Below are 27,432 nucleotides of genomic sequence, written 5' to 3'. Positions count from 1 at the left end.
ATTAAGCTGCTACTTATGGTGGGGTCGTTACTGAATAAACAAGATATAGAAAAGCAAATCCCATTCATTCATTTTGTGAATTCTTATTGAGAACCTGCTATACATTGGGCACTACAGTAGGCCCTGGGGACATATTCTTGAATAGACTGATGTGACCCCTGGTTTATAATCTGACAAGAAAGGTAAACATTAAACAAGTAATTACTATAAAGTATAGTGACATGTGACATTGTAAAGACAAAGGAATTCTTAAGAATACCTTATGAAAATTGATAGGTAGTATGCTAATAATTTTAGAAGTTTACTTTCCTTGTGAAATGAGGTTATTCATTTTGACATAAAAATTGGACAGAAATTCTTTGAGAATGGATCTTATAAATTGGTAAAGATTGAAACAGCCTTGTTGTTTGTATAGCTTATTTAAGACAGAAACTGCCATGGAACCATCTTGTCTATCTACTCTTGGCATTAACAAGAAAGTGTATTCATGGTAGGAGATTGGAACTACTTTTGTTTGCCTCATTGTGGACCTTGTTCTACTTTCAGTTATGACTGAGTATAATATTTGAGTATTATTGTGCTTTTAATCCTACATTAGAACATTCTTTCAAACTTCTATCAGCCATCTAAGAATATGGGTGATACCCTTTATATATATCACTAAAATAGGTCTAAGCAGGTAAAAGTAATGCTCCTTATAATTATTTGTTATTACATATTTTATTCTTTAGTTTCTAGGTATCAAAATGTGAATATGAGCAGAAGGAACTCAAGGACTCTTTTGTATATTGCACATTATATTAATACAAATAAAATGATTTGAGATAGTTTTACATTAAAAATTTTCAAGTAGTAGTGGTTAAGAAGTTGGGCTCTAGAGTCAGGCTGGTTAGACTTGAGTATGAACTCTATCCTTTACAAGCTTTCCAATCATAGAAAATTGTATAACTTCTCTGTGCTTCAGTTTCCTCATCTGTAAAATGGAACTAAAAAGAATAACCTACCTTATAGAAAGTTAAATTATTTGATGTTTATAAAATGCTTAAAACAGAATGTAGTACATAGAAAATGCTCATAAGGGCTCCATATGTTGTTGTAGTTAACAAAAACAGCAACAATAATTTCTTCATCTCAGAATTGTCCTGCCTAATTCACAAAGTAGGGTGAAATGAAATAGTCAAAGAAATTCAACTATAAATTTCAACTATGCTGCAATTATATACATTACCATACAAAGAACTGTTACCATTATTATGCTAAGTAAAATGTCAGTGAAATTCTCAGCCAAACTCTAGGGCCTGTGCTTAGCAACAGTTCCGCAGTCACTCAAAGGCCTCCATAGATTGCATCTCTCGGACCAAGGTTATCTCAGCAGTAAACCAAGACTCCGTCTATCCTAGGCTTCATAGAATTGGTCTTTCTCTTCTAAGAAAAGAAATAGCAAAAATTTTTTCCTATTTACCCCATGGAAGATAAACCCAAACCAAAGTGGAGTAAGTGTAGGAAAGAAATGACGATGTTGATAGTAAATGTTTTTTCCATGTAGAAACTCCATCAAAGGATTCCTTCCTATAATAGGTCTGTGTTAAGTGTATGTAGCACTATTTGTTACTTTACCTGTATCATTAGAAAGCAAATTTTCTTCTCTCACAATTGTCTTTGTCGTCATTATGTGCCATAGATTCCGAGTAGAACTACCCCATAGGGTTTCCAAGGAGTGGCTGGTGGGTTCAAACTGCCGACCTTTTGGTTAGCCTGAGCTTTTAACCACTGTGCTAAGATGGTCATGTATTATTACATTATCTATTTCTCATATAGTTTGTGAAAAAATCCAATTTATGTTTTTTTCTTAAAATTAATGAAGATAAATAAAATATGGTCATTTATCTATTGGTTTTATGTCCTAGCAAAATGTTTTAAGAGTTAAATGATTTTGCCAGTATTCAGGGTGAAATTGAATTAGACTGGCAAGCCTGTGTATGTAAAAAGAGAGTATTTGTGGGTTAATTTAGTTTAATGTTCATAACAAGTGTAACTATCTTAACTGATTAGTTTTTGATGAAGTATTTGAATTAAATCTAAAATAGATATTTTACAACCTAGTCTCTTTTGTTTGCAGTACAGAAATATTTCTTTCATTTTAAGATGCTAAATGAGAGAAAATTATTTGAATACTATTAAGTGGGGTGTTCTATGACTACTAGTACAATTAGTTCTAATAGAATTAATCAAGTATTTATTGATAACTTATTAGCAGTATAGCATTTGCTAATCATAACATTATAGTAGCCTAAAAGAATTATACTTTCACCCTACTTAGGACCTAGGAAGGCTTGTTGTTGTCAGCTGCCAAGTCTACCCCTGATTCATGGCAACTCCATGCACAACAGAGACTAGAACCCTGAAAAGAACACTCGGACTTGAAGCAGAAAATTTGAGATCTAGTTCCTTCTCTGCCACTAATAAATGGAGGGATCTTAAATATATATATATGAACTTAATAAATTTCTGAAGCCACCTTAGCATCTCAGTTGCCTCATTGTATCTCAAATATTTCTGCTTATGTAGCATTCCTGATTCACAAGGGAAATGTAAAATTCCATTAGTTTGCCTAATTTTCAAATAGACGTCTTTGTTAGATAATTAAGATTCACAAACCAAACCGAACCGAACCTTCTGCCGTTGAGTCGATTCCAACTCATAGCAACCCTATCGGACAGAGTAGAACTGCCCCATAGAGTTTGCAAGGAGCACCTGGTAGATTTGAACTGCCACCCTTTTGGTTAGCAGCCATAGCACTTAACCACTATACTACCAGGGTTTCCAAGATTCACAAAGGTCATTAAATTATTTTTCAAATAAACATTTTCAAGAGGTGTCACTCTTTTTTTTCCTACCTGTGGACTTATCTTTTTGTAAATAAGTTTTAAATAGAGTAGTCATACCAATTCTGTCATTTGTAACACTATAGGGAATTTTTAGTTCTTCAAATAGTGTCATGATTTCTCAGATTATAATCTACTAATTCATTAACAAGTAGACTACAACATTTTAAGGAAAAGGAAATAAAATAAGTATGACTATAATTTATATGTATAGTATATGAGTGTGTGTGTGTGTACTACAGAAAAATCAGCAAGTGAAAACCATTATTGAGTACAGTTCTCCTGTGACATGCATGGGGTTTCCATGAGTTGGAATCAACTCCACACAACTGGTTTTTATATATATGGTGTGTGTGTATGTGTGTACACATAGACTTGAGTCTGCTTTACCAGGTGATCTCATTGAATCACTTAAGTGCGATTCAGTCCCTCTGAGGAGGAAACCAAACCCAAATCAAACCTTTTGTGGTTGAGTCAAATCTGACACATAGTGACCCTGTAGGACAGAGTAGAACTGCCCCACAGGATTTCCAAGGCTCGCTATGAGTCGGAATCGACTCCACAGCACTGGGTTTTTATTTTTAACCTTTATGGAAGCAGACTGCCACAACTTTTTCCTGTGGAGCACCTTTCAGTTAGCAGCCAGGTACTTCACCACTGCACTACCAGGGCTCGTTCTTGAAGAGGAAGGGAATAGTAATTAGAGCTTGCCACTCTTCTTGGGAGTTGCTGATTGACCCCAAAGCATTACTGTATTATCTTGTTGTACTTTTGTGTTGTAGAGGTCTATGCCCTGATAGGTTTGTTATAATTCTAAATAGAGTCAAGTGAAAAATGCTATGTAAATCTACTAACAGTTAGAAATTGGTTGGTAACACTGTTGAACTACTAGATGCTATTATAGTTATAATTAGAATAATTTTAAGGATAAATCAAAATTAAAATAGATATTATAGGCTTAATAGAAGATTTAAGAATATATATTGTGAGCTACTCTGTTTTAAATGATAGGCTATTATAGGAGCTTTGTAAACATGTTGGGACAAGGATAATTTTATGAAAGAAGACTAAAGCTTATAAGAAAATACAATTAACGTGAAGAAAATAATTTTTTCTCTGGAGGATTTGCTTACTTTGGCATCATGGGGAGAAAGCCTATACACATTGAGCAATTGCTAACACAGTAAAATTGAAGGAGAGAACCAGCAAAAATGGCCTCTTTAATTTGCTGTGAAAATAAGATGACTAGTAGACCACCTTATGCTATAGAACACTTTTTATAAGGGGGGAATTGGTGGTCAACCGCTGTTCTTCTGTGGTGAAGTTGCATGTGGTGGAATAGATAAGGGTCTTAAGGAAGTTTTTTTGGTTCAGATGTGTCTATGCCATATACTTTTAGCTGTTAGAGATTCATTTAAATTTTTATGCAAAACATGTGAATCCAAATATCTCTTTTCATTTTATACCTATTTCTGTCATTCACTTATATATACTTGAGTACTTACTAAGTATAAAATATTGTGCTAATAAGCGCAGTGAGGCTTTTTACTTTTGGTACATGCATATTTTCACACCTGACCTTCTAATACTTAGCTAAAACCTGTCAGTCTGATTTAGAGAAAAGAATATCAACTGATTAAAGAAGGGGTAGTTTGAAACATGGGATAATTTTTGAGAATGGAGACCTAAGTAATATATACCATTGAAAATCAGAGGGCACCATGAATTCATTGAGATAGGAAAGAAGTAGAAAGGTATCAAATAAAATAACTTACTCTGCGTTGGTTCCATGTCCCCTACAAACTGTCATGTATTTTGTATCCTTGCTTTGTATTGGTTGTGAATGTTTGGTGTACAGTACAATGGTAGATAATAGTTATGTTTTTACTCATATTAGAACAGATTTTAATAGATGATATTCCTGGGACTTGAATTTTTTTTTTAATTGCGAAAAATTTCAAACATACACAAAATAAACTAGCGTAATAAACCCCCATATATCTATCATCGTGATTTAACAACTAGCAAAAAAATTGTCCCACTTGTTTCATCTAATTTTTTCTCAAATATTTTAAAGCAGGAAACCCTGGTCGCGTAGTGGTTAAGAGCTAAGTTGCTAACCAAAGGGTCGGCAGTTCAGATCCACCAGGCACTCCTTGGAAACTCTATGGGGCAGTTCTGTGTCTTGTAGGGTTGCTATGAGTCAGAACCAACTTGATGGCAACGGGTTTGGTTTTGGTTATTTTAAAGCAGATCTCAGACCTCAATTCTTTTCACTCCTACCTTCATTGGTATATAGCTCTTTTTAAAAAGACGTTTTTTATATAATAATAAAACTAACAGTAATTGGTTTTTACTACCTAATGTGAATCTACTCGATGACAACTGGTTTTTTGGTTTAATATCACATCTGATTTGGTTTTCTCTGATTTTGTCTTGAAAATGTCATTTTACATTTGGATTGCTCATTCAGAATCCAGACAAGATCCACATACAGCATTTGGTTGTTAGGACTGCCCTGTATTTCAAGAGCGCTTTCTTCTCCACCGCTTATCTACCGGTGTGCCTCCCTCCCTCCTTTCCCCTCTCCTTCCTCCTTCCCTCCCCTGCTCTCCTTTCCTCCTCTCTTCCTTTCTCCCTCCCTTTCTCCCTTCCTTCTTTTTCTTATGACTTAATAACTTATTGAAGAAACTGGCTAAGCTATCCTGTAGGATATTCCCTATTCTGGATTTTTCTGCTTCTCTAGCCTCCAAACTTTCTGAAAATGACAAATGAGCTCAAAAGACTTAATAGATTCAGGTTCAGCTTTGGTTTGTAGATGGGGTTAGGGCTGGACAGAAATACTCCCTACATGGAGCTATTCCTTCCTACTGTATCCCATCAGGAAGCATATAATGTCTGCTTGCCACCCTTTTAACGATGTTAAAATTGGTCGGTGGTGACAGACAGCCTGATCTCAGTATTGAGAGTTCTCCATCAATCTTTCTTCCAGTGGTTTCATCCACTGTTGATTGTTGCCTGAATCATTTATTTCATTAGGGTTTGCAAGGTAATGCAATTTAAAATCTGCTACTCCTTTGACATTTATTAGCGGAAATTCTTTTATAAGGAAATTTCCCTCGTAAACAATGGCTTTCTGGTTCCCTGAAATAGCAGAGGCATAGTGAGGGTAAAGAGCACCCAGGAGCAGTCTCTAAGTTTGCGCCCCCACCCATCCAGCCTCACGGGATTCAGTTACTTGGGGGCGGTTGATATTACGGCCTCATCTGGCCCCCCTTTGGAGTTGTACCCAGGGGCAAATGCCCCTTTCTGCCCCGTCCCCTTCTTAGCCTCTGTGAAACAGTTCATCTTCCAGTGTGTTCTGGTGTTTTTAATATGTGTCTTAAATACCTAGTTTAGTATCCAGGGATGACTTGTGGTATAAGGGGCAACATAGCACATTGAGAACCCACATGATTTTGAAGATTTTTATAAAGATATTTATTATTTGATTTTCACAAAAACTGTCAATATTGGAATGACTTTATATATAGTCAACAAAAGTAGGTATCTTGGTCATATAGGAGTTGGGAACCTTCTCATGATTCTACTTGGTCAAATATACTACTATGTGAGAGGGCTGGGTGATGAGGTGAGCTTCAAGGAATAGAATACCTCATTAAGTCAGCAGGCTGAAGAGTATCACCTCACGGAGCAGTAGCATAAATGGGAATGATTTTTATATTGCTAGAATCGTAAACTTAAATTCAGAAATGAAACAGTTACAATTTTATTATTTATTCGATAGTTATCAGTAACCCCATTTTTATTTAATACTGTTAATGAACAAAACCTGAAGAAAAAATAATACCAAAATACTGATTTTTGGATGACGTGATTAATTACCTGGAAAATCAAAGACAGCTTTAAAGCCACTTACAAACAATAACAATTTAATAAAGTGCTAGATAGACCATATATCTATGCCAAGTCTTTTTTTTAATGGAAAAAGATTCTACTCAGAATTGTAACAAACAAAATATGCTACTTTAGCAATACATTTGAGAGACATGTTTGACCTATCAAACATATTAGAAAAAAAATTTAAGATTCAAATAAAAGAAACTTTCTGAATCATGAAGCTATTGATAAATTATTTGATCATAAGTAATTCATAGATTTTTAGGTTTTCTTTTAATTTTTAAAATTTGTGGCATTTTATTTTACATTGATTCTGCAGTGAGGGGGAGTCTAGCCCTGCTAAATATCAGAACCTTTTAAAGCATCAGTATCTAAAACAGTGGTAATGATGCAAGAATAGATGTGTAATAACAGATACAAAATGAGACTTCTCCTCTTGGAGATTTAAATATAAATGTCCTTTGAACCTCTGACTTCATGGTCTGTGAAAGTCAAGAGACATGCACCTCATCCTATGATTTAGGCAGATTCCTGTCACTGAAGTATGACCTCATGTTTCCCTGCCTCTGCTCATAATGCCACCCTGTTTTCTGCCAGTGTCAATACAGACCTGAAATCAGCCCTTTAACTGGTTTCAAGAAGTTAGCGTTTTGTAAGTTTAGACACGGCGTAGATGGTATAACCAGCAAATTCTTTTCTTAGCATTTGTGCAAGACGCTACTGTCCACATTCATTCACGCCCCCTTCTGCTCACGTACTTTCCTAAATTAATGCAATTGCCTTAAGAGGAATTCTGAAAAGTGAACTTTTTTCTCCCATATTGTACAACATGGACCATTGGAACATTATGAGGAATCCAGAATTAGTCCCATCTACATATAACAACGTAATATATGATAAAATATTCTTTTCTAAAGGAGGGACCACGTAAAGGATACTCATTTAATGATATTGGTTAGTGGCATATAACTGCACAACTGATAAGACAAAAAAAAGTTTCATGCGTACCTTATACAACCATAGGAATTGAAAAGGTAGCAAAGAAAACAGTATTTTCACATCTCATATTTGAAGCACTACTAGAACTCACCAAAGAAATGATATACTTGGATAATAGAAAATTAGATTTTGTTAGACTAAAACATTGCAGTTAAAAGGATCACAGAAGATTTGGAAAATATCTGTAATCAAAAGTTACAAAGAAAGTGGTAGTAGCTGACATAGTTATATATTATTATGGAATATGTAAATTTGAGACATCAAGATCCCAAAATAGAAAGGAGAAAAGAATATGATGAGACTATATGAATATGAATAATAAAGAAATATGGAGGAAAATTTACTCTTGTATTTACCACAAAATTACAAATTAAAATAGCCATGAGATGCTATTTTTTTCATTGTATTGAAGGAGGTAAATTTTTTGAAGAAATTAATATTGGTAAGAAAAGCAGTGATAGCAAATCCTTTTTAGAAAGTAATGCAGAATGCAAGCTTAGAGCCACAGTAATATTCAGAAATTTCATTTCTAGGAATTTATTATTAGGAACATTTTTTTGGCTAATTATAAATCATATATATAAATAACCAATCGAAGGGCTAACTATAAAAAAAAAACTATAGAACATTAATATGAAACACATTGCCTTTCAAAGATTATTTTCGAAGACTGTAGAAGAGCACTGTCTAATAGAACTTTGTGTCGATGGAAATAATGTCCAGTTTTCACTGTCCAGTGTGGTGGCTGTTAGTCATTTGTGTTTCCTGAGTACTTGAAGTGTGGCGAGGGAAGCTGAAGAACTGAATTTTTAATTTTATTTAATTTTAATTATTTAAATGTAAATACATGGAGCTAGTGGCTGTAGTATTGGACAGTGCAGCTGTAGAAATAGGGAGAAACTTTTTTTTTTTTTTAGGGGTAAGTGAAAATAAACTGTTAAGCATATGTGCCATGATCACAAGTATGTAGATACCTATATGTACATATGGACAGTGTTATGCACAATTAAAATATTTATTTTAGGATCAAAGGAAAATGGGTGATTTTTTTTTAAGTGCTGAATTTTTAAAAACTGAGGGAAAATAATACATTTCAGCACTGTACTGTTCAATATGGTAGCCACTAGCTCCATGTGACAATTTAAATTAATCAAAATTAAATTAAAATTAAAAATTTAGTTCCTCATTCACACTTGGCTCAATAGCCACATGTGGTTAACATTTACCACTTTGGACAAAGAAGAGAACACTCCCACTATCACAAAAAGTGCTACTCGACAGTGCTACAGAAAGAACTGTACTCGTCTTTCTGCAGCAGTGTCCAGAAATACGCTGGAACAAACCATTGATAATTCATTAGCCAGTAATTTCAAAGAGCACAGGTGAATTAAAACTGGAAATTGGGTTCAATAAAAAGTAAACCACTATAGTATCATAAGGTCATACGCCTATAACCTAGATCAGTGCTCCTTAAAATGTAGTCTGTGAACTGCTGCTGGTTTGTTACCAGTCCGTGACTGAATGTTTTACTCTGAATTTCTATACTGGTTTAGAAACTTTCATAGCAGTGTGATGTTGCTGTGTCATCCAAGCACATGATCTGTGGACTCATCTTGTTGAAAAGTAGACCAGTCTGGTTGTTGTCAAAGCTGCGTGGAGCGTTTTATCTAGTGTGAATTTAGTACCTGTCATAAGTGGTAGTCCACAAACCTGTGTCTACAAAAGGATGGGGAAAGAAAACAGTCCTTCACTACAGTATGAGAAACATTGGTCAAGATGAAAGAGAGAAAGTAGATTAAGAGCATTTTTGTAGGACACATCAAATGAGTTGTTAGTATGGCAAAATAATCTATACTTGCAAATGAAATTAAAAATTGGACACTGAATCTCTGAATGTGGTAGACTTTTTAGACTCCATCCCCCCAGCTAATGGAAACGAGGCACATATATACATACATATATATGTATATATATGTTATCCGCCAATGTGAATAAGGACTGTAAAGGAATTCTGCTTCAGTTCCACTGTCTCTGGAACTTATTTCCTTTTTTCACTGTCCTTGATGTGGTAGATTGAGCCAGCTAGTGGAACCTTCCCTTTCCATCAGGATTTCCACCTTTGTATTGCCGTTTACTCCCTCTTAGCCCCTTTTGGTGTATCCTGCACTTAGTTCTTTGCAACAATTTTTTACTGCTTCACCCCAAAATTAATTTCAAAGGCTTGCAAGATGTACAAAGTAGGAAAACTATTTAAAAATATTAGCTTTTGTGAATACTAATATTCTTTAACCTAAACTTTTGTTTTAAACTCTCTTCCTATCACATTTAAGCGTGATTTCTTGATATGAAAAGCAAGATATTAAACTACTTGTGAAATGTGGAAAGCATTTTACAGATATATTATCTATCATTAAAGCATTATTTTGGTGGCACAAGGGTAGACAAATTATTAATTTACTACTTGTTTATTTTGGTTTTTGGCTGTACATTCTACTCTGTCACATTGGGTCTCTATGAGTTGGAATTGACTCGACACCACACAACAACAACATATTATAAAATAAAATGCACCATGTGCATTATCCAGTTTGTTTTGAGAACTAATTCTATGTTTGTGTAATTTGGGGTTAAACTGAATGAAGTATTTTATGATAGTTTCTTCTGATTCTAGGGGTCTCGCATATTGGACTTAAAAATAATTACACACTTTCTGTCCTTTATCATTACAGTAGATTTATCTGTTATTGGTTTCAGTATCTTTTTCTACCTAATTTTTTTAATTTCAAAAGAGTTGAGAAAACAGTTGAAGAAACTCCGTTTCTTAGTTTTTAGTAACAGTCTGTAAGTTACAGAAAGACAGGCAAATCAGTAGTATTACTCACCATTTCCTATTTAAATTCTGTTCCTTTTAAAATTGAAAAAGATGTACATATTTACGTAAAAGTACAAATGAAGTCATACTTACAGAAAAGTATCTTCTGATTTTAACTTCATATATAGTAATAATTTAGGCAGGATTATAGATATAGATAACCATTTTATCATTTGCCTTATACTGACCTACTTTCCAAAAGATGAAAATAATGAATACTGAAGTACTGCTGCTTTTGTCCAAATTTTTGTTCTTATATTTGATATTTGGTAAGCGCTTGACAACTAACCAAAAGACTGGCAGATCGAATCCACCCACAGATGCCTTAGCAGACAGTCCTGGTGATCTGCTTCCAAAAGGTTACAGCCTTGAAAACCCTATGGAGCAGTTCTACTCTGCACACATGGTTCTCCATGAGTCAGAATTGACTCAAGGGCTGCTAACAACAAGAAAACAGTATATTTTAAAGTACAGTGTATGATTTCTTGCTCTTAACAAATTATTCCATTCCTTTTAGGGAGTTTGGGTTGCAATAATATATTTATAGTGTTTAAATTAACATCTAAATATTTTAAGATACAGCATTTTCAGGCATTGTGTTCCTAAGTTATTTAACATGTGACTAAAAGTTGATATTGTTAACAGTATTTTTATATGGCCCATTTTTAAATCAGAACATTTTTAGGATTCTAATTGCTTCATTTTATACATATTTCACCCTTGAAAATATTCACTAATTGGTTAATATTCATTCTGTCCATCAAAAAAAATTTTTTTTTTTTTTTAGTGCTTACTATTTGGTGGGAACTATTTAAGGCTCTGCAGATAAGCACTGGTTTTTTTTGTTTTTTTGTTTTTTTTTTAAAGGCAAAAATCCCTTTCCTCATGGAGCTTACATTCTAGTAATTTGCTTAATATTTGATTTTGTGCCATTTAACACAACTCATAGGGCTACTTTTCTGTTAGTTGTCAGGAAAGTGCACATGTAATTATTTGGAAATATAAAATGCCATCAAATCAATTCTGACTCATAGCAACGCCATAGGACGGAGTAGGACTGCTCCATAGGGTTTCCCAAGGGGCGGCTCGTGGATTCAAACTGCCAACTTTTTCGTAAGTAGCTGAGCTCTTAATCATTGAGCCACCCGGGCTCCACTTTTCTGTTGTCAAGCAAGTGCCCCATTGCTTTTAAATGAGTTTACCTGTACTAGTTTTTTTTTAATGGAATTTACAACTATGATCATTTGGCAACCCAAAATTTTTCAGTCTTTTCTCAGCTTTCCAGCTTCTCAGCTGATAGTTCAATGATGGGAGAAGAAATTGAACCTAGTAACTTAAGGTTTGAGGCTTTAAAGAATTAAGTTTGAAGCATGCAATATTCTTTAGGAAAGGTAGTTTTTTTTTTTTTTTTTAAAGAAGCGAGTGTGATTTTTGAAATACTCATGGTTTTATGTAATTTCTTTATAGCTTGAATTTATAGTATGGAAAGATAAACTTTCCAATAGGCATGGTCTCAGCATAATCTTTTACTCTTCTCTCCTTCTTCAGGAAAATGTTAAGCTTCCACCATAAGAAGATTAAAAAGAGGTCCCTCCTGCACCAAGAAAGATCTGCAGATCTTTTTCAGTGTTCTTGGAGGTGTGGGGTGTGAGAACTTGATCAGTTTGTGTCAACCACCTTGTTCTCTAAAGGTAAGCACCATGTAGTGAGCGCACACTCATGGGCCCAAGCTCCTAACGGAGGACTGGTTTTGGAATGCTCCATTGAGGGTTTGAGACCGTCAGACTTTCTCACACAAGGGTGGCCCAGGCAGCCACTTGTGGTCAGATCAGACATATCCATCAAGAGGTGATTTTAATTTTTTAGAAATGAAGCACATCCTAGAGATGTATCAATGTTTTTTGTTGTTTTGGTGTATTTTTAAAAATTCCAGTTGTCATAAAACTTGTCATCCAGTTTAATCTAAAAAGATTCCTGCCCTCCCCACTACCCCTTTTTAAAATGAGTTTTGTCTAATGAGATTAGTGACAACATATTTTGGAAGAAGAGAAGTTTATTCCACCATTCTAGAGCAAGCATTCTTTAGTTTGAGATGTAGAATATGTATATAAAACAAAGACCACTAAGATCTTGCCTTTTGTGTCTAAAGTATCAAAAATAAGATCTTGTTCCAACAATTCTTATTAATAACTTATATCACCTCAATTCATATTAGGCAACAAAATTGCTTGTCGTATGGTTTTGATAATATATAAGCGTGAAAACCAAACGTAATGGGCAGAGTGTTTCTTCCATTGAAACTAGGACCTGGGAGAATATTTTATTTTTATATAAACACACTAAATCATACACATATGTACATACTAATGTTCATTTATTCTTTTGAATTATTTAAGAATTAATTGCCCAATTTCAGATTTCTGATTTTTCTTTCACTAGTATTTTTAGTATTAGATGCTGTGTTTTTTGTTTTGTTTTGTTTGAAGTGGCCATAGCCAGACCATGGATGCCGTCCTTACTAGACACTGGTGTGATAATGCTCCCTACCTATTCCAGTAGCTAGAGGGAGGTGAGGAAGGCAGCTCTGTGTTTACCAATATTGATTTTTTAGCAAAAGAACAAGGATATTCTAGCCTAGGAGCTATCTAGACAAGCATCATCATCCAGTAGAAATACGAGCTACAAATATAAACTACGTATGTAATTTTAAGCTTTCTAGTAGTAAAAGTAAAAATAAGCAGATTAATTATAATATTTCTTTTAACCTAACATACCCCCAAATATTAATGTGTAATTAGTATAGAAATTATTTTGAGCTACTTTACATGGTTTTATACTAAGTGTTGGAAATCTGGTGTGCGTTTTACACTCATAGCACATCTTATATTGGAGTAGCCACATTTCAAGTGCTCAATAGCGCCTATAGCTAGCAGCTGCTGTATTAGACAGTACAGATCTAGAGTGAGAATAGAGCTCCCATATTAGCTTCATCCATGCTGAAATCTATTGGGTAGCCCTGTGAGCACCCTTGGTTTAGAGTTCGCAGATTTAGCAGAAAAATTATTTAGTATAATATATAATTTTTTAGCGTAATGACTTTTCATGCAGTATTTGGGACATATAAAATATATTTTTGTTGTTTTTTTTAATCTGAAATTCAAATTTAACTGGACATCCTGTATTTTATCTGGCAACTCTGCCCTCGTTTAGCTTGAGTGGAAGACAGCATCAGGCTGTGTAGAAACTTGGAGGGCTACAGGAAAGAGACTCTCTTCCTCAGTGCAGGATTTTTATAACCCTCAGAAAATCAGCATCCACATGCAAAGAAGATGCTGTCTGTAGCCCTTTCTTCCTAATTTTCTAAGATGCTTATGACAAAACAAGAGCTTATGTGATAGGAACTCATTCCTTACACATTTAAACATTTGAAATCTATATTATTAGGTTATTAAAAAAAAAAACCCATTGCCGTTGAGTCAATTCTGACTCATAGCGGCCCTATAGGACAGAGAAGAACTGCCCCATAGGGTTTCCAGGGAATGGCTGGTGGATTTGAACTGCCAATCTTTTGATTAGCAGCCATAGCTCTTAACCACTGTGCCACCAGGGCTCCAAAAGTTATATGGTTTATGAAATTTTATGAATTGAATGATTAGTTACTTTCAACTATAAAACATAAATCCTCTAAGAGTGCATTTACTAGTACCACATCTTAAGAAAAACAGTTCACCCTTGACAATAATCTCAGCAGCTTTCAGGGTCCTGGGCATTTTAAGGTACTTTCTTACCATTGCAGCTTTCACATAACTCTCAAGTTAGCAAACATTAACACAGAATACTGGCTTGTAGAACGCCAGGATAAGGCTTTTAGTCTGCTTATTTTTACTTTTACTACTAGAATTCTTAAAATTACGTTATGTAGTTTATATTTGTAGCTCGAATTTTGTTGTTGACCATTGGATTCTGACCCAGTCAACAGCCAGCCGGTTCTTATACCAGCATCTCTGATTTTTTCTAAGAGTTTCTTTTACAGAGGTTCTATATTCAGTTCTCATTCTTTAACATTTCCTAATATAAAATTTTGGAGCCTTGGTGGCACAGTCGTTAAGACCCTGGCTGCTAAACAAAACGTCAGCAGTTCAAATCCACCAGCTGCTCCTTGAAAACTCTATGGGGCAGTGCTACTCTGTCTGGTAGGATCGCTATTAGTCAGAACTGACTCGACAGCATATAACAACAACAATGTGAGAATTTTAGTACCATTTTTGAAGTGAAGAACAACCTCTTGGTAGTGTGGATCTACCTCCCCTTAACCTCAAGAGAAGCAGCCATTTATAATTCCTATTCTCTAAGGACAGCAATTAGACCAGCTCCCGACTCCCTCTCGGGGGACACTTGCCTTAACAAGTTGAGTAACTGTAGGTGACAGCTCTGCTTTACTACCAGGTAGGCAGGTAGATCCCAATTGCCGGTGTGGTATGGCAGGTTAGCAGTTCAGAGCTTAAGCTATGGCGCATTCCAAATCCATTCACACTTAGGAGAATGTACCCAAGGGTGTGGATATGTTTATTATTACTGCATTTCCTTCAGAGAACAAGAATTACAGGTAAGTTTTTTGCAGGTATTCAACAATTATTTTTTATTGAGAAATTTCAGGATCTGAAAGTATTCCCCTTGTCTAAAAAAAGTTACCCAAAAGTCTCAAAAATAGCCTTCATTATATAGTTTTTTTTTTTTTCGCCTCACTCTAAGAAGAAATTGAACTTGGTGGTAGTGGGTTCAGGGGAGACAACATATTGTCATTGGAAAGCTGTGAATGTCACACATTTCCATGTCTAGAAATAACCTAGACTTATGTAAGAATCTTATTTTGCCTAACTTCTGATGTCTTAGGCATGAATTATTTTATCAAATTTACACCTACATCTATATATAAGTAAGGTGTTCAGCCTTTCCTAGTTATGTCGTTAAAACAGCAATGAGTAAATTAATTGTGTTTGGGTTTTTACTTTTATTCTCGAGACTAACTGACTTTTGTTTTAAGGCTTTAACCTTATTTTGGGAACCAAAATCTGAAGTTACAAAAGACCTTAAATATCGCCCCTCTTTCCCCAGTGGTCCAGCAGTGAGTCTGAAAGTGCATGTAAATCTCCTAAAATCAAATTTTATATGTATGTTTTTTCTTGGAGCTAGTATCCATAATTTTCATTATATTTTCAAAGGGTTTTTTAACCAAAAATTTGGTTAACAACCCTTGATCTAGTCTAACTTCATCATTTTACTGATAAAGTGAGATTCAAAGAATTAATTTCATATAACTTCATTCATATGAAATTTAATACTTATGAAAAATTAAATTTTATTTCTAAAAAGCATTGTACTTATGTTTAGAAGGCTAAAGCTTTAACTTGAATTAATTAAACCTGAGAATATCAGCCTAAATTGGAGCAGTTAATGAATTTGCTAATAATTTCTTCTACTCTGGCTGTTTGACTGGAGTCTTCATCATGCACCGAGTAAATAACATAAAAATGCCCCTCCCAATAAAGGATGAGACTGTGTGATAAATTCTTGCTAATGGATTAAAGAGAAAATGAATTATGTTCTATTTTTTTTCTTTCAAATCCTTCCTCCAAAAAGAATAACTAAAACTCAAGAAAATAAAGCAAAATATGCTGTTTTTATTATTTCCAGAGCATTAAATAAGTAGCTAATTGTCTTAATAAACATCAAACTGGGCTTTATTAAGGTCCTTGGGTGGCTCAAAATGTTTACATTCATCTACTAACTGAAAAGTGGACAGTTTGAACCTACCCAGCAGCACTTCGGAATAAAAGCTCTTGTGATCTGCTTCCGTAGAGATGACAGCCAAGAAAACCATACTCAGTTCTACTCTGTAACACATGAGGTTACCATGAGTTGCACTTGACAACCATGGATTTGGTTTGGTTTGGTTTGGGGGCTTTCTTGGGACTCCTGGTTTTGAACCCTGGTTAAACAAATTCTATAGTAGACTGTGTATGCTTCAAGTTGTTGTTCAGTAATTAGGGTATTTTGAAATCATTCTTTTTTTACTCTAAGATGTTTTTAATGTTAAAACAGTACTTTAGAAATGGTAAGTAAACAAGTTCTGTATTAATTAAGGAAATTAACATTTCTTTCTCAAAATAAAGGCAATACCATTGTTTTTTCTTTTCCTATTACTATACAATAAAGTCTACCTAATTCAAGATTTAATAAACTTATACCATTAATTGAGTGTTAGAATAAAAAGAAATTTGAGAGATGATACACAGAAAACATTTGTTCCCTGAAAGGATTAGAAAGGAGTAAGACAACTTAGGACACTACAGGTAATCCCCTAAAATGTGTTCCAGTTACAATGAAGTGCACTTGTGAAGATCTTGTTTTTTTTCCATACATCTTATCGTTAATATGTAGTACATGCAGTGTTGTAGTGCGTGATTTGCTGATGTTATCATTCTCAGATGTTCACTCGCAAATGTTTATACGTAATGTTTCTAACCCCCAAAGAGGAATAAAGATCGGATTTATAAAGATACTGATAACAAAAAGCAAGAATAATGAGCACTGAAAAGAAAAGTATTCAGCTTACATCAGAACTGACTTACAACAGTTGCGGACTGGAACCCTTTTGTAAATTGGGAATTACCTGTAAATGTATTTTTTTACTTTAAATTATGCTTAAAGATTCTGAAATGCATAGTATAAAGTTCATTATAGAAAACAGCATTGATTTCTGAAATAGATTATAGTTGTGTTTTTCTTTTCCTCCTCCTTTGGGCACTACCACTCAGGGTTTAGGCTGGTGTACATACTCTTGTCCCTTTGTATAAGGTAACCTTGTAAGTGAGCCAGATTTTGCTTTTTATCCAGGAAGAACAGTGTGGCAGATGAATGCCATTCAGTAGGCGGCCCGTATGATTTTCCATGGGTAAGGCTAAAAAAGAAAATATTGCACTTTTAATTAATCAAATTACTTTGTTTTTCAAATAGAAAGGCTTAAGTTCTTCTTAGGAAGGTTTAAAAATATTTATACGTAGTTTTAAAAAAGTTGAGGTAGGCCAAATGGTATTTTCTTGACTTTGCATTTGAAGAAACTGAAATAATAAATTAATTGACCCATTCACTCAATTTATTAAATCACTGGCGGAGCCTCAGTTATCAGGATGGGCTAAAAATGATTTCAGCCTCTCTGGGTAGGCGAGTAGCAAGTTATAATCAATTTATTTCAGATTTTTTTTTACTATAGATTATTATTAAAAATAGAACTCTCATAAACTTACGAACCATTGAAGTGACTTCTTCCTGTGCCTACATTCATGGCTTATATCTTCCTGTGCATAAACAATTTAGCATTTAACTCTGACATCCTTTAAGTTTTTGTATCAAAAATTCTTTTAACTGTTTCACCGTTATAAATGTGTATATAAATACATAGTACATAGACTTTGAAATTTTGTATCGTAAGTAAATGTATTCAATCAGTCATCAAGTGTGTAGAGAGCTGTGAGAATTGAGTAGTAAGCAAACACATTCCCTACCTTCACAGAACTTGCAGTCTCCTAAAGATGTGTGAATGAAGTCATTGTGAGGGGGAAATTGAGGGGATTGCAAACCTAACCTGGAGTCAGAGAAGATTTCCTTGAGAAAGTGAATTTTAGCTGAACCAAAGGCATTATTAAGAGTTAGTCCACAAAAGGAAGGTGGACTAGTGTTTGTTCTGAGTTGAAGACACAGCATATGTGAAAGCCCTAAAGGAAGAAAGAGAGGAAGACACATTCAAGGCAAAAGACTTAGAAAGATGGGACCATTTGGTGGAATATCTTGCAAATTATAGTTAGGTACTTGGTGTTTGGGCTTCAGCTTAAGAACAGTAGGAAGACATTGTACATCAGATTTGTGTTTTTCTAAAGCTTTTTATCAAAGAGTAATAATCGTATAGAAAAGTGAATGTATAGTAAGCATACAGCTCGATGAATTTTCACAAACTAAACACATCTAGGAAACCGTCCGTGGTGGCAATAGTGGTTAAGTGTTATGGCTACTAACCAAGAAGTCAGCATTTTGAATCTGCCATGCGCTCCTTGGAAACTCTATGGGGCAGTTCTCCTCTGTCCTATAGGGTCGCTATGAGTCAGAATCAACCCGACAACAGGGGGTTTGGTTTTTTGGTTTAAACACATCCATGTGACCAGTACCCAGATGAAGAAACAGAACATTCTTAGCATCCTAGAAGTCCCCTTTCATCTTTCCTTCCTGTCACTCCTGCCCCCTACCCACCAAAAGGAACTGTCACCTGACTTCTTATACCGTAAATAGTTTTGCCTGAGTTTATACATATGGGATCATATATATACTCATTTGAGTGAAAGAAGCCAGACACAACATTATGACTGTGAAATTCATCCATATTATTGAGTATAGTTGCTGGTTGTTATTGTCACTTTATAATATTCCATTGCATGAATATGCTACAAGATTTGTACTTTTCTGAGATTCTCATGTTCTTCCCACAAAGGATAGAAAGGTGTGAAGTCAGTAAGCTTTATAGTAATCTGGGAGGGAGGTTGCTAATAGGCCTTGTTGAGATAAGTGTGGTGACAATGAGGATGAAGAGAGGTGGGCAGATGAGAGAAATATTTATAAATTAGAATTTACAGGATGTGGAGATTAATTGGATGAGGAAACAAAGGCAGCTCGTGGATTTCTGTCCTGGACAAAGCTGGATGGTGGTGCCCTATATTAAGTTCAGACGCTGGAGAGAAAGTGGATTGTTGCTTGAGTTTGGTGATACCCGTTGCCATAGAGTTGATCCTGACTCATAGCAACCCTATAGGATAGAGTAGAACTTCCCCACAGGGCTTCTAAGGCTGTAATCTATATGAAAGCAGACTGCCACATCTTTCCCCTGCAGAGCAAATAGTGGTTTTGAACCACCGACCTTTTGGTTAGCAGCCAAGTGCTTAACCACTGCACCACTAGGGCTCCTTAGTTTTTGTTTTTTAATTTGTGATACAGCATAATAATGTTATGTTTCAGGTGCCTGTGAAGCATAGCACAGATCTGCTTTATATAACTAAATAACTGTTTACTAACTTAATGAATCAATGACTCTCTATTCACTAATGTTCAGTTGCCATCAAGTCAGCTCCAACTCATGGCAACCTTAATGTGTAACAGAACAAAATCCTGCCTACTCCTCTGCCATATTCATGGACTGTTGGTATGTTTGAGTCCATTTTTGTGACTGTGTATCAGTCCAACTCATTGTTTCCTTGTTTAAATGGCCCTCTAATAGCAGTGTGCTAACAAAGAGCCCTTCTACATATGGTAAGTTGTAAATCTTGTCTTTCTTCTCATTATCTATTCAGCTCTAGATCTCATTAGATACTTTTTTTCCTGAGCATTTGTAGGAGTGGTTTTACCACATCTTGTGTCTTTTCTTTCTTTTGATAAGGTATTTTAAAAAAACAAACAAAAACCATTGTTGTGGAGTCAATTCTGACTCATAGTGACCTTGTAGGACGAAGTAGAACTGCTCCATATAGTTTCCAAGAAATGCCGTGGATTCGAACCGCTGACCTTTTCGTTAGCAGCCATAGCTCTTAGCCACTATCCCACCATACTTCCCAGAAATCAGTGCTAACTTTATATTCCAGCAGAGCAGCAAAACAACACTTTCCTATTTATGTAATATGAAAGGCATTGTTGAGATGTGTACATACTTCAAAAATTATGTTTCAGTCATTATAGTCTTTCCTTTCGTTAGCACAATAATCATGTTTAAAGTGAGTTTGTTTATATGAAATCATTAACCTAATTACTTGCCAAGACTAATAATGGTCACTAAATGTTGGTAGGAGTAAAGAAAGGAAGATAGAGGTGAGGTATGACCTACAAACTGAGTACAAGCCTAGGCAGGGTGCCTGGGCATCAGAGAGAGCAGGAGGCGAGCTCCTGGTTTGAAAGGGAGGGAATGCCAAAGGGGAGAAGGGTCTGTGAAGGAGGAACTCTGCCTACTTGATGATGCTGCAGGGACTGGCTGTGCCTTGGGAAATTTTATGTGAACCTGAATAATAAGTAAAGCACCAAATAAAGCAAATGCCTAAGATACCAATCAGGATTCAGTGCTATGTTTAGGCCACAAAATTTGAATGAAAATCTGGACAGTTTATTCTTGTCTCATGATGTCCATGGTGCGGCAGTGGGGGTGGGGGGGAACTACACTAAGTAATCATGGTCACACTTTTCAATTTATAGAGTTTTAGATAGCTTTGGACTCTCAGTTATCAGATACAGAGTTTTTAAAATTAAATGATTTGTTTCATTTCATTAAGTTTTTGTTTTCTTCACATTTTTGCCTACAATTCAGGTTTACCTAGTGAAACCAAACCAGTATTTTCAAAGCCATTGAAGTAAATTAATTTATTTAACAATTACTTGTGAGTTCTGTCATATTTATGATTGTGCTGTAGCCTAAGGTGACGATGCAAAGAAGCATTTCTGTCGTAAGTCACTGGCGCTATACTTGGGAGAGTTGGGACACATAAAAACAGTATGAGAGTGCATATTATTATATGATTAGCTGATTGAATTGTGGTGAAAAAGCGATGAATCCAGGGGCAAGAAATTATGGGTTATGTATCAGAGAAGAAATGATAGAGGTGGTAGAATTTCATCTGGGTCTTAATGGATAGGGAGGTTTGAATAGGTGTGGCAGGAGCACTGCAGACAAGGTAAGATGGTGAGAACAGGTGCATAAAAAAATACAGCACACACTGGGCACCATGCAGCAGTGAAACCTGCCAGCCTGCAGTGCAGAGTACAGGCAGGTGTGAGAGGAGAGAGACACTTCATGATGGTTGGGGTGTATTGTAAGAGACTTTGAATTGGGTAAAAACTTCACTAGGTATAAGGACATAAGATTATTATCTTGAGTTTTAGATTATTTGTAAGTATAATTTTACTTTATTTGTTATCATGTGATAATTATTTAGGTTTCTAACTTTTTAGAAGCCTTGTGTGAAATTGCCTGAAGGAACAAAGGTGGTTGTGCTTTTAAAGCACGGAGAGTCTTCACCTGGTATCTGTGGATAGGCTTGGGGGAGTCTAGATTTGCCTGAAACTAAGGCAGAAGTTTCAGTGTTTATCTTTTTCTGGAGGAAGCATCCATTGCCTTTATCAGAGTCTCAAAGGATCTGACAATCCAAAAGAAGTTAATAAAATAGCTCTCCTAGTAGTTTTGCTACCTTGTGTACATTTGTTTTATTAATATATGGAATTACAGTAGGGAAGTTAAAACATATTACAGGCCATCCCTGGATTATGAACAAGTTCTGTTCCCAAGTCTGTCTTTAAGTCAAATTTGTATGTAAATCGGAACAGTTAGGTACGGTTCATATCTAACATCAGTCAAACGTTTGTCTTAGTGTATGGTACATAGTGTACTTTTCTATGCATAAAACCATTAAAAAAAAAAACACTTCCAGACACACTAAAACATCTTTAACATAATAATACAGTAATAATAATAGTGTTTTGATGTGCATCAAAAAATAGTGCCCAATTTGTTATTACAAACCATTGTATATACCTCGAATTTTTAATATAGTAGGCTTTACGGGGGTTGGTTGGTAACTGTGGCTTGTACGTAAATCGGATATTCATAACCCTAGGGACTGCCTGTAAATGTTATAATGCTTTCCTTTTCTCTTACTACTTACTGGTACAATATTTAACAGGTAATTCTGAAAAGTGAAACAATGGACTTGATTATATAACTAGAGATAGTGGCTATTTTGCGGATTCCGTGTCTTTTAGTAAGCGGACATCCAAATTGCTTTTTAGATAAAAGGCATATTTCTGAGTATGCTGTTTCAAATAGAAATTTCTTCTAGTTTGGGGAGATGTATTATAAGTCTCCTTTCTACAGAATATAAAGCATTTTTTGTCGATGTCCAACTTTAATCCTGAAATATGACTCACCTGGGTCATGTTTAAGCTTTGTACAACCGTTTAAAGGAAGAGTCGACAAAACTGTGGTCCATGGGCCAAATCCAGCCCTTAGCTTGTTTTTGTATGGCCCATAAGATAAGAATCATTTTTACGTTTTTAAGATAACTGTTAACAAAAAAAGAACAGTTTGTGACAGAGATTATATGTAGCTCACAAAGCCTAAAATATTTACTGTCTGGCTCTTTACAGAAAAAAAGTTTGTTGGTCCCTGGTTTAAAGTAGTTTAATTTTTAAGCTCTCCCAAATACGTGTGTTATTCTACAAGTGGGTATATTACTATGGGTAGATAAGGTAGATAGAAATTTTTTGAAGTTGAGTGTATATTTGTATAATCCTAGCAAAGTTGATTAGGTAAGGTAATCTTTTGTTTTCTATGTTGAACATTCAGCTAGTAGTAGTTCAGCTTTCTAAAGACTGGAGTAGAAAGTGTATGAACAAAATGTGGACTTCATCCATTTCAGGGAACCATGTAAATGTAAAAGTAGATTTTTTTCTTCATAAATGTATTTAATGTAGCAATTGTAATACAGACAAATTCATAAAGATTTAATGTAATCTTTACTTCTGAAAATACCATTTACATAAAGCAAGTAAATTATGTAAAAGCAAAAGAAAATATACATTTAAACAATAATGTTTCGGGCAGGGCAATTAGTAAAAAGTATGTTATTCATTAGTCTACTCAACATTTATTTATAGAACTGTTAAATGTATTTTATATTGACTTTTTGTTATTAATGTATAAGACACTGATTCTAATTTTTGGATAAATATTAAAATACTCTCATTAATGGAGGATTATCATATGCCATAATTGTTGTTCTTGTTAGTTGCTGTGAAGTTAGCTCTCAACTCATGGCAGCCACATGTGTTACAGAGTAGAACTGCTCTGTGGGATTTTCTTGACTAATCTTTACAGAAGTGAATCGTCACACCTTTTCTTCTACGCAGCCACTGGGTGGGTTTGAACTGCCAGCCTTTTGGTAAGCAGCTAATTGCAAACCACTTGCACCACTCCCGTTAAACCCATTGCCGACTCATAGAGACTGCATAGGACAGAGTAGAACTACCCCATAGAGTTTCCAAGGAGCTCCTGGTGGATTCGAACTGCCAACCCTTTGATTAGCAGCTGTAGCACTTAACCACTACGCCACCAGGGTTTCCACTCAGTCCCCCAAAATTAGAGCAATTCTGCCTTCTCTCGCCTGCATCATTAATTTTTTCTTTATTGCTAGGCCTTTTCCATCAACATACTAGTAAATGCTGTGTTTTTCTCCCATCTAAAAAGAAAAAATTCTTTTTCCAGTTCTCCTTCTGGTTAGTGCCCTATGTCTGTCTTTACATTTGCAGTGGATCTCTCTGTGCTTTCTGAATTCATTTTTTGTAGCTCCTGTCCTCTACCAAACTTTCTGGTAATGACCCCTGTGCTGCCAAGTCAAGTCAAGTCACTTCTCCATCCTCATCACACTTGACCTATCAGCAGCATTTAGCCCTTTCCTTGTTTGGCTTTCGGATAGTATACTCTCCTGACTTTTTCCTCCTGCCTCTCTGGCTGCTACTTCTCCATCTCCCTTGCTGATTCCCTCTCATCTCTTCAGTCTCTACATTGGGTTGTTATCTGGTGCTATTCATTTTCTATCCAGGGGAATCCCTTCAGTATTTCTTGTAATTTTGATTTGGTTTTTTACAAATTCCCTAAACTTCTGTTTATCTGGAAACGTTCTAATTTCACCATCATATTTGAGAGACAGTTTTACTAGATACATAATTATTGGCTGGCAATTTTTTTCCTTCAAGCCTTTATGTATGTCATCCCATTGCCTTCTTGCCTGCATGGTTTCTGCTGAGTAGTCCAAGCTTAGTCTTATTGACTCTCCTTAGTAGGTGACTTTTCGTTTATCCCTAACTGCTCCTAAAATTCTTATCTTTGGCTTTGGCAAGTTTGATTATAATATGTCTTGGTGACTTTCTTTTGGGACCTACCTTGTGTGGTTTTTGATGAGCATCTTGGATAGATACTCTCTCATTTTTCACAGTATCAGGGAAGTTTTCTGCCAACAAATCTTCAACAATTCTCTCTGTATTTTTTGTTATCTCCCTGTTCTAGTACTCCAGCCACTCATAGGTTATTCCTTTTGATTAAAAAAAAAAAGTTTTTTTTTTTTTTTTTTTTTTTGTAGAGTCTCACATAATCCTTAGGGTTTATTCAATTTTTTTAATTCTTTTATTTGATTTTTCCTCAAATAAGTTGGTGTCGAGTGCTTTATCTTCAATCTCACTAATTCTGACTTCCATTGTCTCAATTCTGCTCCTATGACTTTCTATTGAGTTGTCTAATTCTGAAGTTTTGTTGTAAATCTTCTGGATTTCTATTTCTTGTCTCTCTATGGATTCTTGCAGCCTATTAAATTTGTCATTATGCACTTCTGTGATCTTCTAAATTTCCTCTATTGCTTTGTCTGTGTGTTCCATGGCTTGTTCTGAATTTTACCTGATCTCCTTCCTGATCTCTTGAAGAGTTCTGTATATTGATCTTTTGTATTGTACCTCTGGTAATTCCAAGAAATTTTCTTCCTCTGGAATATTTTTAGATTATTTCGGGAGCTTGTCGAAGCCATCATGGTCTGCCTTTTTATGTGATTAGATATTGACTGTTGTCTCCAAGCAATCAGTAAGTTTTTATATTTATTTATTTTATACTTGCTTACTGTGTTCTACCTACCTTCTTGTTTTGATATGCTCAGATAGGCTGGTCATGTGAGCTAGTTTGATTATTGATGTCTTTGAAGCTCTAACATCCTGTCACCAGATGGTTAGATTTGTTACTAGGTATGTGAGCCCAGGAGTCTATTTACTTTTCTTGTATGGATTCAGCTCAGGTGTCCAGGTAGTTGGTCACCAAGTATGTGCTGCAGGCTCTTGCCTACAGTCCTAGACAGGCAGGGGTGATTGGAGTAGGCACAGGTATCTGACTGTAGTAGGAGGTCACGTGCTGAGCAAGGCAGGGGGCTGATGGCTGCCCCTGAGTGTCTGTGAGGAAAGTGTGTCCTTGTTCCCTGGAGTGCATAGGTGGGTAGGTTTTGTAGCCAGACTGTGGGCACCCAATGCTGTTGACTGTAAGGCCTGAGAGTCACCACTTATTCCTGGACACCTGTCGTGGGTGGCTCAGTGGAGTGGGTAGAGCCATCAGTCCTCAGGCTCCTGATGTGGGTAGGTGAGGACCCTGCTTAATGGGTAGAGTGGTATCACATGTTGCAGACCTGCCATTTCATCATACAGCTGATACAGTGAAGTTAGCCTTCAGGTATATACCCTGTTGTACTGTGCTAATGAGGGCCTACACTGTTGAAATGGGCCCACACAGGTGTATGCAGGGGTGAAAGGCATTCAAAGTCCATGGACTCCTTATGCCTGTACCTAGGCAAAGGAGCTGTGCCTGCCCTGAGTTCCTGGCTTAGGGGAGCTGGCAGATTATTTTTTTCCTGTTTGTTAATTTGTTCCCTCTCCCAGGCCAGGAGAATGGCTCAGAATGCATGATGGGCCCTACTTCCAGCCCAGGGGAAGAGGCAGTTGGCAGTTGCTGAAGCCAGGTCAGGACGGTGCAGAGCAGGGAGGGAGCAGGGAGAGAGGTTCTTCCTAAACTGGGTGTTTTTTGATCCGTGGGGTAGGTTAGGACCATGTACTTAACTTTTGTTGATTGAGTGCCAATTTTCACTAGTTCTCGAGGGTTGAACAGACTGCTGCTTGGACTCCCCTGATGTGGAAAACACGTCCCAAACGCCAGTGCTTGCCTCACTGCGTATGACAGCTGATCTGGCCTGCAGGGTGCTGGTTCCTACTGGGTCAGGTCTGGCAACTCCTTGTGGCTTCTAAGCCATCTCTCCCTCCCCCTGCCACTGAGTCCTATTCCTCAACTTTGCCTTTGAAGTTCAGGGCTCCTGGATTTTCATATATAATCAATTCACTTGTTTTTCTGAGTCTTTGTTGTAAGAGGGACCACTGGAAGCGTCTGACTACTCTGCCATCTTGGCCCTGCTTCCTTCTCAATCTCTAAATTGGGAGTGCTCCAGCATTTGGAATTTGAATCTGCTTTCTGTTCAAATTGACGCCTTTGGTTGCTTCATCTAGTACCGTGGCTTTAAGATAACCATCCATATGCTAATAAGCAGTCCATTTGTCTTCTCAGATTGTAATATAGCAAAAAAAAAAAAAAAACTAAAAATATGTCTTCCATTGAAAACTTCCTCCTGCAGTTTTTCCCATCTCAGTAAATAGCAGCTGCATTCTTTTGGTTAGCCTTGATATCCTTGATAACTCACTTTCTTTCACACCATATCCTATTCCACACATCTCTTTCACCAAATTCTCTTGTTTCTGCCCTTAAAATATATCTAAAATCCAGTCACTGCTCACCATCTCCACTGCTGCATCCCTGATCAAAATTTAGATTTGATCCATTTCAAATCACCTTTGTATCTCACCTTTATTTATTCCAAAAGCTGCTCACTTGGTCTTCCTGTTTCTGGCCTTGACTTATCCATTCTTAATACAGCAGGTACAGTAATTATATTAAAATGTATGCCATATCATAACACTGCTTGGATCAAATCCTGTAGTGACCTCTCATCTGAATCAGTGTAAAAGCCAAAGTACTTAAATGGCCTACCAGCCTGTACCGTCTGGGCCCCTGTTATTCCGTGATCTTAACTTCTACTCCTCGCTTGCTCAGTCTGCACA

General features: G+C 36.0%; 1 protein-coding gene across 6 annotated transcripts in view; it reads left to right on the top strand.

The window, feature by feature from the left end:
• The window catches only part of ZEB1 (zinc finger E-box binding homeobox 1), a 227,313-nt gene that overhangs the window by 66,199 nt on the left and 133,682 nt on the right, over nt 1-27,432 (top strand). For 4 of the 6 annotated variants that reach the window (XM_049881698.1, XM_049881699.1, XM_049881697.1 and 1 more), the window contains one exon: nt 12,205-12,347. The exons of the other annotated variants lie outside the window; for them this stretch is intronic. The gene's annotated coding sequence lies outside the window, so the exon portion shown is untranslated. The remainder of the gene's footprint in view (nt 1-12,204; nt 12,348-27,432) is intronic. 6 annotated transcript variants of the gene reach the window in all.

The sequence above is a fragment of the Elephas maximus genome, chromosome 4, assembly GCF_024166365.1.
Source record: "Elephas maximus indicus isolate mEleMax1 chromosome 4, mEleMax1 primary haplotype, whole genome shotgun sequence".
NCBI lineage: Eukaryota > Metazoa > Chordata > Mammalia > Proboscidea > Elephantidae > Elephas > Elephas maximus.
This window is presented reverse-complemented; position numbering and strand designations above follow the sequence as displayed.